This window comes from Hylobates moloch, unplaced genomic scaffold (genome assembly GCF_009828535.3).
Source record: "Hylobates moloch isolate HMO894 unplaced genomic scaffold, HMol_V3 SCAFFOLD_19, whole genome shotgun sequence".
In the NCBI taxonomy this organism is placed as follows: domain Eukaryota; kingdom Metazoa; phylum Chordata; class Mammalia; order Primates; family Hylobatidae; genus Hylobates; species Hylobates moloch.
The window spans coordinates 59,324,020-59,333,838 of NW_026652294.1; the positions used below are offsets into that span (position 1 = coordinate 59,324,020).

The window sequence follows — 9,819 nt, forward strand, 5'->3', positions numbered from 1 at the left end:
CACTCCTTATTGATGCAATAATTCACAGAACAAGTAAACAGAAAATTATTAAAAACATGTAAGATCTGAAGAACATTATCAACCAACTTGACATAATTGTTATTTATAGACTACTACAACCAACAACAGCAAGATAAACCATCTTTTCAAGCACACACAGAACATTCACCAAGATAAACCATATCCTGGACTGTAAAACAAGCCTGGAAATATTTTAAAGAATATAAATTGGCCGGGCACGGTGGCTCACGCCTGTAATCCCAGTACTTGGGGAAGCCAAGGCAGGCGTTAACATCTCAGGTCAAGAGTTCAAGACTAGCCTGGCCAACACGATGAAACCCCATCTCTACTAAAAATACAAAAATTAGCTGGGCATGGTGGTGTGCGCTTGTAATCCCAGCTACTCGGGAGGCTGAGACAGGAGAATTGCTTGAATCTGGGAGGTGGAGGTTGCAGTGAGTAATTTTTGTATTTTTAGTAGAGATGGGGAGTGCCACTGCACTCCAGCCTGGATGACACAGCAAGACTCCATCTCAAAAAAAAAAAAAAAAAAAAAAAAAGAATATAAATTATGCAGCATGTTCTCTGACTACAACGGAATTAAACTTGAAATCATTAATATAAAGATACTATATAAAATTCTCCAGGATTTAGAAATTCAATAATAGTATCCTAAATAACCCCTGATCAAAAAAGAAACTGCAAAAGAAATTAGACAATATTTTGAACTGAATGAAGAGAAGAAATCAATTTATGAGATGTGGCTAAAACAGTATTTAGAAGGAAATTCACAGCTTTAAGCACTTATATTAGAAAATAAGAAAGTTCTAAAATCAATGACATAAATGTCCACCTCAAGATGCTCGGGAAAAAAAGAGCAGACTAAACCAAGGGGAAGTAGTGGAAAAAAATAATAAAATGCAGAAATCAACAAAATTTAAAATAAACAAGGAATAATAAATATCAGTATCTGTAGATTAAGGAAAAAGCAAGAGGCTGGAATTACCAATATGAGCAATGATAGAAGGCATTATCGCTGCACATCCTCTACACATTAAAAAAAGAACAAAGGAATATTATAGGCTAGGCAAGGTGGCTCACGCCTACAATCCCAGCACTTTGGGAGGCCAAGGTGGGTGGATCACCTGAGGTCAAGAGTTCGAGACCAGCCTGACCAACATAGTGAAACCCCATCTCTACTAAAAATATAAAATTAGATGGGCGTGATGGCGCATGCCTGTAATCCTAGCTACTTAGGAGGCTGAGGCAGGAGAATCACTTGAACCCGGGGTACGGGGGTTGCAGTGAGCCGAGATCACATCATTGCACTCCAGAGTGGGCCACAAGAGCGAAATTCTGTCTCAAAAAAAAAGACAAAGAAAAGAAAAGAAAAGAAAAGAAGGAAGGAAGGAAGGAGGGAAGGAAGGAAGGAAGGAAAAACCTAACCAGTTCCTGTATCTCTAAGGACTGCTAGCAACCACTAGAAATAGGAAGAGGCTGGGCACAGTGGCTCACACCTGTAATCTCAGCACTTTGGGAGGCCAAAGTGGGCAGATCACCCGAGATTGGGAGTTCGAGACCAGCCTGACTAAAAATACAGTATTATCCGGGCATGGTGGTGCATGCCTGTAATCCCAGCTACTCGGGAGGCTGAGGCAGGAGAATCGCTCGAATCCAGGAGGCACAGGTTGCAGTGAGCTGAGATCACACCATTGCACTCCAGCCTGGGCAACACGAGTGAAACTCTATCTCAAAAAAAAAAAAAAAGAAAGAAAGAAATAGAGGAAGAGTCAAGGAGGGGTCTTCCCTAGAGCCTACAGTGGGAGCACAGCTCTCCTGACACCCTGACCTCTTATTTCTACTTTCCAGAACTGTCAGAAAATAAATTTAAGCTGTTAGAAACCACCCACTTTGCAGTAATTTACTATGGCAGCCCTAGGAAATTACTACCCATATTGAATAATATTTTGGATGTAGTGAAATTTAAAATACATTAAATTTAATTTCACTTATCGCTACTTTTTTAGTGTGGGGGTACTATAAAATTTAAATTACATACTTGGTTTATATTATACTTCTAGTGGATAGCATTAATCTAACCAGCGGCAACAGGCAGGAAGAAAATGGCATACAGATTGGAAATGATTAAGTACAACTGGCTTTCTCTGCAGAAATGATTGTGTACAAAGAAAATCCTGGCTGGGTGCGATGGCTACGCCTGTAATCCCAGCACTTTGGGAGGTCGAGGCGGGGGGATCACGAAGTAAGGAGATCGAGACCATCCTAGTCTCGCTGAAACCTGTCTCTACTAAAAACACACACACACAAAATTAGCCAGGCATGGTGGCACAAGCCTGTGGTCCTAGCTACTAGGGAGACTGAGACAGAAGAATCGCTTGAACCCGGGATGCGGAGGTTGCAGTAAGCCGAGATCGCGCCACTACACTCCAGCCTGGGTGACAGATCGAGACTCTGCCTCAAAAACAAAAAACAAAAATAAAAACAAACAAACAAACAAAAATCCTAAGAAATCTAAAAGCTGTCGGCTGGGCGCGGTGGCTCACGCCTATAATCCCAGCACTCTGGGAGACCAAGGTGGGTGGATCACCCGAGGTCAGGAGTTCAAGACCAGCCTGGCCATGATGAAACCCCATCTCTACTAAAAATACAAAAAATTAGCCGGGCGTGGTGGTGCGTGCCTGTAATCCCAGCTACTCAGGAAGCTGGGGCAGGAGAATTGCTTGAACTAGGGAGGCGGAGGTTGCAGTGAGCCGAGATTGCGCCATTGCACTCCAGCCCGGGCAACAAGAGCAAAACTCCATCTCAAAAAGAAAAAGTCAAATCGCCTATAATTGCCCAAATAATAAGAGGAACAAATGTGAAAAAGGAAGAAAAAGAAAGAAATTCTACAGATTAAAACAGCAAGATGCTGGAATAGATAGTAACTCATCCGCCTAACTAGACAGTGTGACTGGGGACCAGAAATGATCTTTTAGAAAAAGCAGCATGCAAATGGAATAGTATATATGCAAAGCCTCTGAGGGAAAAAACTTGAAAGTAGACTGGTGTGGCAGGTACACAGTGGGCAAGAAGATAAGGCTAAAGCGACATGGCCTGTGGGCCACAGGAAATGTTTGTATTATGTAACAGTTCTCAAGTCTATCCACTTTTTTCTATCCCTACCATGCTGTTCTCAATTCATGCCTAGGTACCTTCAAGATGTTCTGGATGATGAACCTGCGCCCTCACTCAAACTGCTCTCCCAATCCCTCCTTCATAATGGAGCCAAAATATTTAACAGCTTAAATCTTCCAACGGCTCCCTGTTCTCTACAATATAGTCTTAATTTCTTACTTGACTGTAAGACCCTTCATGACACAGCCTCTACTTACTCTCCAGCTTAGTACCCACTCCCTCTAAATTACTTGCATATTAATAAACTTCATCACATTTTTTCATTACTTTATGCCTTTTTACAGCAAGTTGTAAGTTTTTAATCAGATGTCTTATTCTATGTAAACCTTCTCTAATCCACACTACACAAGTGTTTCCCTCTGCTCCTGCAGCATATTTTGCTCTATTCTATAGTTGTTGTGTTGTAGTTGCGGTGCTTATTTATAGGGCTGTTTAACCTATTAGACCTTACTAGTCACCTTTTTATATTATTGTTCTTACTATTCCCAGCAGATAGAAAAGTACCTCTTTAATAGATCCTCTTTCCATAATTTAAAAAAAGATTTTCAACATTTATGCTTTTAGGATCTAAGAATCCCTAAATTAAGAGATAATTAAACTGTACATACACAATAAAAAACTAGATTATCGGATGAGAGTATCTCCTGGCTAATAAAATGAAAAAAAAAAGAAATAAAAACATATCAAAGAAAAAACTCGATTCGAGAACAACCTTTAAATATTACAAAAACAAATTAAAATATTACAAAAATATATAAGATGACTCTTCTGGCCAGGCGCAGTGGCTCACGCCTGTAATCCCAGGCCGAGGCGGGCAGATCACGAGGTCAGAAGATCGAGACCCTGGTGAAACCCCATCTCTACTCGAGATGGTGGGCGCCTGTAGTCCCAGCTACTCGGGAGGCTGAGGCAGGAAAATGGCATGAACCTGGGAGAAGGAGCTTGCAGTGAGCTGAGATCACGCCACTGCACTCCAGCCTGGGTGACACAGCGAGACTCCGTCTCAAAAAAAAAAAAAAGATGACTCTTCTGTAAACCAAGAGATAATAAATCTGGATTGTAATTAGGTTTGATTGAAACAAAGAACACTTGGCTGGGTGCGGTGGCTCACGCCTGTAATCCCAGCACTTTGGGAGCGCGAGGCGGGTGGATCACGAGGTCAGGAAATCGAGACCATCCTGGCTAACACAGTGAAACCCCGTCTCTACTAAAAATACAAAAAATTAGCCAGGCGAGGTGGTGGGCGCCTGTAGTCCCAGCTACTCAGGAGGCTGAGGCAGGAGAATGGCGTGAACCCGGGAGGCAGAGCTTGCAGTGAGCCAAGATCACACCATTGCACTCCAGCCTGGGTGACAAAGCAAAACTCTGTCTTTAAAAAAAAAAAAAAAAAAAAAAATTTAAGCCCCACAATATCACTGAAGTATAAGAGTATAAGAATTACATTACTTCTTATATCATAAGTTAATGTACACAAACTAGTAGCAAGTCATTAACAGAATTATGAATTTATATTTTGATTTTCACTCAATGAATTCAAGTGATACATGCACATCTACAGTCTTTCACGTTGTTTCAATTCAGTTCTCAATTAAGTACTATATTGTAGCAGTCCTAATGATCCACTGCAAAGAAAGTAATTCAAAGAAAGTTGACTTTCGGCCAGGTGTGGTGGCTCACACCTGTAATCCCAGCACTTTGGGAGGCCAAGACGGGTGGATCACCTGAGGTCAGGAGTTCAAGACCAACCTGGCCAACATGGCAAAACCCCGTCTCTACTAAAAATACAAAAATTAGCTGGGTGTCGGGGCAGGCATCTGTAATCCCAGCTACTCGGGACCCTGAGGCAGGAAGAATCACTTGAACCTGGGAGGCGGAGGTTGCAGTGAGCCGAGATCACGCCATTGCATTCCAGCCTGGGTGACAAGAGCAAGACTCATCTCAAAAAAAAAAAAAAAAGAAAAAAGAAAAGAAAAGAATAGAAAGTTGACTTTCCCAAAATTTCAAAAAGTAATTTGGCATAGACCCATGGACCATCATATTAGCAAAATAAATTCATTATAGCATTATTTTAAGAGTAAAATAGTATGGGCCAGACACAGTGGCTCAGGCCTGTAATCCCAGCACTTTGAGAGGCTGAGGCGGGCGGATCACGAGGTCAGGACATCAAGACCACGATGAAACCCTGTCTCTACTAAAAACACAAAAAATTAGCTGGACGTGGTGGCGGGCGCCTGTAGTCCCAGCTACTCGGAGAGGCTGAGGCAGGAGAATGGCATGAACCCGGGAGGCAGAGCTTGCAGTGAGCCGAGATTGCGCCACTGCACTCCAGCCTGGGTGACAAAGCGAGACTCCGTCTCAAAAAAAATAAAATAAAATAACTTTGGACTATTAAAAGCCGTAAAATAATAGTAATCTACAGCAACAGGGAAAGCATGTTAAATTAAAAGACAATTATATTAACATTAATCAAAGAATTATACACAAGCACAAATAGGATTAGAATATTATACTACTACATTATAGAAGTATAACAGGATTAGAATACAGAAAAATATAAGTGTTAGATAGGTGAGAGTAATTTAAATTTTTTCTTTTGAATTTCTTTTCATCATGTTACATTTTTTCCAATAAAAAGTTTTCAAAGGCTGAGTGTGGTGGCTCACGCTTGTAATCCCAGCACTTTAGGAGGCCTAGGCAGGTGGATCACCTGACATCAGGCCACCTGGCCAACACAGCGAAACCCCTTCTCTACTAAAAATTCAAAAATTAGCCAGGCGTGGTGGCGGGCGCCTGTAGTCCCAGCTATTTGGGAGGCTAAGGCAGAAGAATCGCTTGAATCCGGGAGGCAGAGGCAGGAGAATCACTTCAATCTAGGAGGCAGAGGTTGCAGTGCGCAGAGATCGCACCACTGCACTCCAGCTTGGGTGACGAAGCAAGACTACATCTCAAAAAAAAAAAAAAAAAAAAGTTTCAAATACCATATTAAGCTCTATTACATCCACATACTTACATATGTAGAAAATGTTTTAAAGCTTTAAACTTCTTCCTGCAAAATATTGTTTTAAATTTAAAATAATAAAACTGCCTAATTTTGGAATATCCTACAATCTGATGCTAAAGACCTATTGTTTTACACCAGCTGTACTATGCAAAATCCTTTCCCCAAATTTTAGCTGATAAAAAGGTATTTCCCATTCCAACAAGGCATCCTTTTATTACGTCTATCTGTCAAACTGACAATCTATGGCATCAGTAGAAAGAAAATTAACATTTTAATTCAGTTATTATGAAAACTTATTTGCCCTTGCTATTCAGCAAACATATTACACTGGAAATTCAAATTATGACAGAAATTCCGTTTTGCAAATCAAAAGAACAAATGAAACAACCTGCCACTGACTCAGCAACTTTCTTTTTTACTCTACAACCTGTACTTAAGGTGCAAGCATATGACTGAAACCTAGCTTTCAATTTTTTTTTTTTTTTTTAATCTGGCAGCCTCCAGATCCAGAGTAGGCTCTGAGAGATTCCCCTAGCTTTTAAACTGAGCAGCAAAGCCAATGCAAAACCAGTATTTGCTTTGGCAGGAAGCTCCAGTGAAAATATGAGATGTTTTGGTCTTAACTGGCAGATGCACAAAGAGCAAAGAAAGGTGCCTTATTGAATTATTATTTATAATGTAAAATCCCTTGTGTATAGCTACAAATTCACTTTTATTGCAGATACTTAATGTTTCTTTATAGAAAGTACCTCAACCAAATAATCTCCCAAATTTGGCACCAGGAATTGTCACAGCCTACACACCACTACAGTTCCTTGTAATTTAAAACATTTGCGTTTTAAGAATAGTCTCCACACTCCAACTACGCTGCCAATTTCTTCAGCTAAAAGCTTAAGTTTATACTACAAAATACTGTATTTACTCTCGAGAATAGAATGCACTCATTTACAAAACACATAGGAGTAAATTACTCCAATATGCAACTTCAACATTTCTCCAATATACAACTTCAAAATTTCTCCAATATACAACGACATTTCTAACATCATAGCTTTTCTATTACCCAAATCAGTAAGTCTAAATAGTAGTACTGTACACTGCACGAGGTACTATTGGCCAAAGTCAAGTCGCATATGATCAGTTCGCTAAAACAGATTATACAAAAGATCAGACCCCTAACTCAATAAACTATTTTGCAAAATGGTCAACGGAGATACCAATGCGGAGGAAAGTGTGGATTGAGTGGCAGAAAACCCTTTGCCATTACTGAAAGAAAAACAAGTCAAAGCAAGCCTATATGTGAGGCAGATCATGTTCATAAATACAAACCTAAGTTCACTGGACTTCCCAGTCTCACAGCAAGACGGCAGTTTACCAACTCTTTAACAGTAATATAAAGAACAGGACAGAAAATATAGTTTCTTTTTTGCATGTTATGGTGATCAACAATAAAGGATACCTTTAATGTTCTGAGATGAAAACTTCCTTTTGCAACTGATATTGCTCTTATCGCGTGTACATAGAAAAATCATACAACGCTCTGCATTTCTGATAGAGTAATACACACGATCACATCAAATCAAGTATTTATCCAGAACTTAGTGCCTTAGCACTAACGTTCTCCCCTCTCATTATACCCAGACCGGAAGGGAAAACCTATTCCTACGTAAATTAGGGCCTAGGAAGAATGCCTCAACACGGGTTTGCACACAATCAAGCAGGCTCAGTGGGTCAATTTCTCAGGCTGCAACGCTTGACAGTATCTCGGAGGCACAAAGAGACAGCTGAGGGTTCACTACTGGAAATGACACTTTCCCTCACATTTGCACAAGTACCCGCGGTAACTACCCTAAATTTTCCCGTGTGACAAACATACATAAGGGGAGAAGGAGGCGGTACTATTTAAAAACTGGGTAATTCCTTATTAGTGCAGATAAAAGACGGTCTTCGAGAGGAAAAGGTCTATCAAGCAGAAAAGGGGAGGAAAAAAAAAGACATGACGGCATTCTTAAAACAGAAAAAGTTACAGCTCTTTACAGGAGTCAGCCTTAGGACTTCATTCCTTGGTTTTGTGTTTAGTCACTCCAGTTAAAAGGATCCCGCCTTCCTAGAAAGTCATCCCCGATAAAGAAGCCCTGAGGATCGGCCACCGTAAGACAGAGGAGGAAATGTCCTCAATTCACCAGCGACACCTGCCCAGGTCCCCCTCTTCCCGTTGTCCCCGACACTTCTCAGTCCCCGGACTCCTCTCGAGACTGCCCGCCACCCCCGGCTCTAGCTCTCTGCGCTCTCAGCCTCGACTCCCTCTGGGAACTCCCGATCCTGCTCCCTCCGCACCCCGGCCCCCACCAAAGCCGCCGTCGCCCGGGCGGTCCCCCGGGCCCAGACCCCTCGCGCTTGTACGCAAACGATTCTTATGGGCCCGGCCGGCGGCGCGGGGAGGCTCTTCGGGGCAGCCTTTCCCCGACTGCATCCCGCAGGCTCCGGGGACTCCCCGCCCCCGGAAACCGCGGAGAAACTAGGCCACGAACGCCAGCCGCAGCCACTCTCCGCCTCCTCGGCGACCCCCCGCGGGCCAGACACTTGGAACTCAGCCCTCCCGGCTCTACCTGTCCGGCGCCCTCCCAGCCTTGGAGCGCAGGCCCCGCGAGGGCACCGCGCAGGCTTCCTCCACCAAAGGCCCCGCGCCGCAGCCTCACCTGCTGCCTGCTCCTCTGTCAGCGCCACCCCGACACGGCTTCTTCCTGGGGCATGAAAGCACCGGATTCGCGGCCTGGGTGCGCTCGGCAGGGCAGGGCGGGGGACTAGCTCCAGCGGCCGCCGTCGCCTCAGTCCGGTCTGCGCCTGCGCCGCCTCGCGGGCAGGGTCTCCGAGGGGCGCCGCCTACACCCAGGGGCAGTGGCCGAAGCGTTGGCCCGCGCCGGTGCCTCCGCGCTATAAGCCGTCGGACAGTGCGGCCGGCGGGTCGCCTAGGAGCTGCCCGCGGCACTGGAGTCCCAAGACCTGACCGCCATGTTTCTGTTCCCTTTTTCTCCCCCGCCTTCCGCCCCTTTCCACAAAACAGCACTTTCCTTTCCCCCTCCCTCTCCCTTTCCTCCTGCGGGGGCGGGTGGAAAAGGGCGGGGGGGGGGGAAGGCGCGGGGGGGAGGGGGCGGGGCGGCGCTCAGGCCCCGCCCCCGGGGAGGGTCGAGGCCCTTTGGCCACCGCTCCCCTCCTCCCCCGACCCCTGTGCGACCCCCGCAGTGCGTGGGGTCTGAGCCCTGCGGGCCTCTGATCCCCTCCTCCGCGTTCGCGCGGCCGAACCTGCAGAAACAGAGCTAGGGAGAAAGCGCTCTGGAGGCCGCTGTGCACCCCTTCCTGCAGGGCTCAGACTCGCCCTGTGATGTGGGTTTATTGCCTTGGCCTGAGGCAGGTGGCGGCTGCTTCTCTCGGAGTTTTCAAAGACAGGAAAAGTGATGCCGAGTGGCTGAAGGTCACTGAGGACAGTGCCAGGAGGTACGTGAAGATTCCTTCCCAGGGTGGGAGCTGGAATTCCCACGCGTGAGTAGGGGGCTCTGGGACCCCAGAGAGACCCGCGCGCTGGCGCTTCCCGAAACCCCTTGGCTCCAGTGCACCCCGTGAAT

The 9,819-nt window shown here is 44.9% G+C and overlaps 1 protein-coding gene across 3 annotated transcripts in view; it reads right to left on the minus strand.

Moving 5' to 3' along the window:
• The window catches only part of DENND4C (DENN domain containing 4C), a 143,993-nt gene extending 134,777 nt beyond the window's left edge, over positions 1 to 9,216 (minus strand). For all 3 annotated transcript variants that reach the window (XM_032139385.2, XM_032139386.2, XM_032139384.2), the window contains exon 1: positions 8,896 to 9,216. The gene's annotated coding sequence lies outside the window, so the exon portion shown is untranslated. The remainder of the gene's footprint in view (positions 1 to 8,895) is intronic.
• Between the last annotated feature and the right edge of the window lie 603 nt (positions 9,217 to 9,819).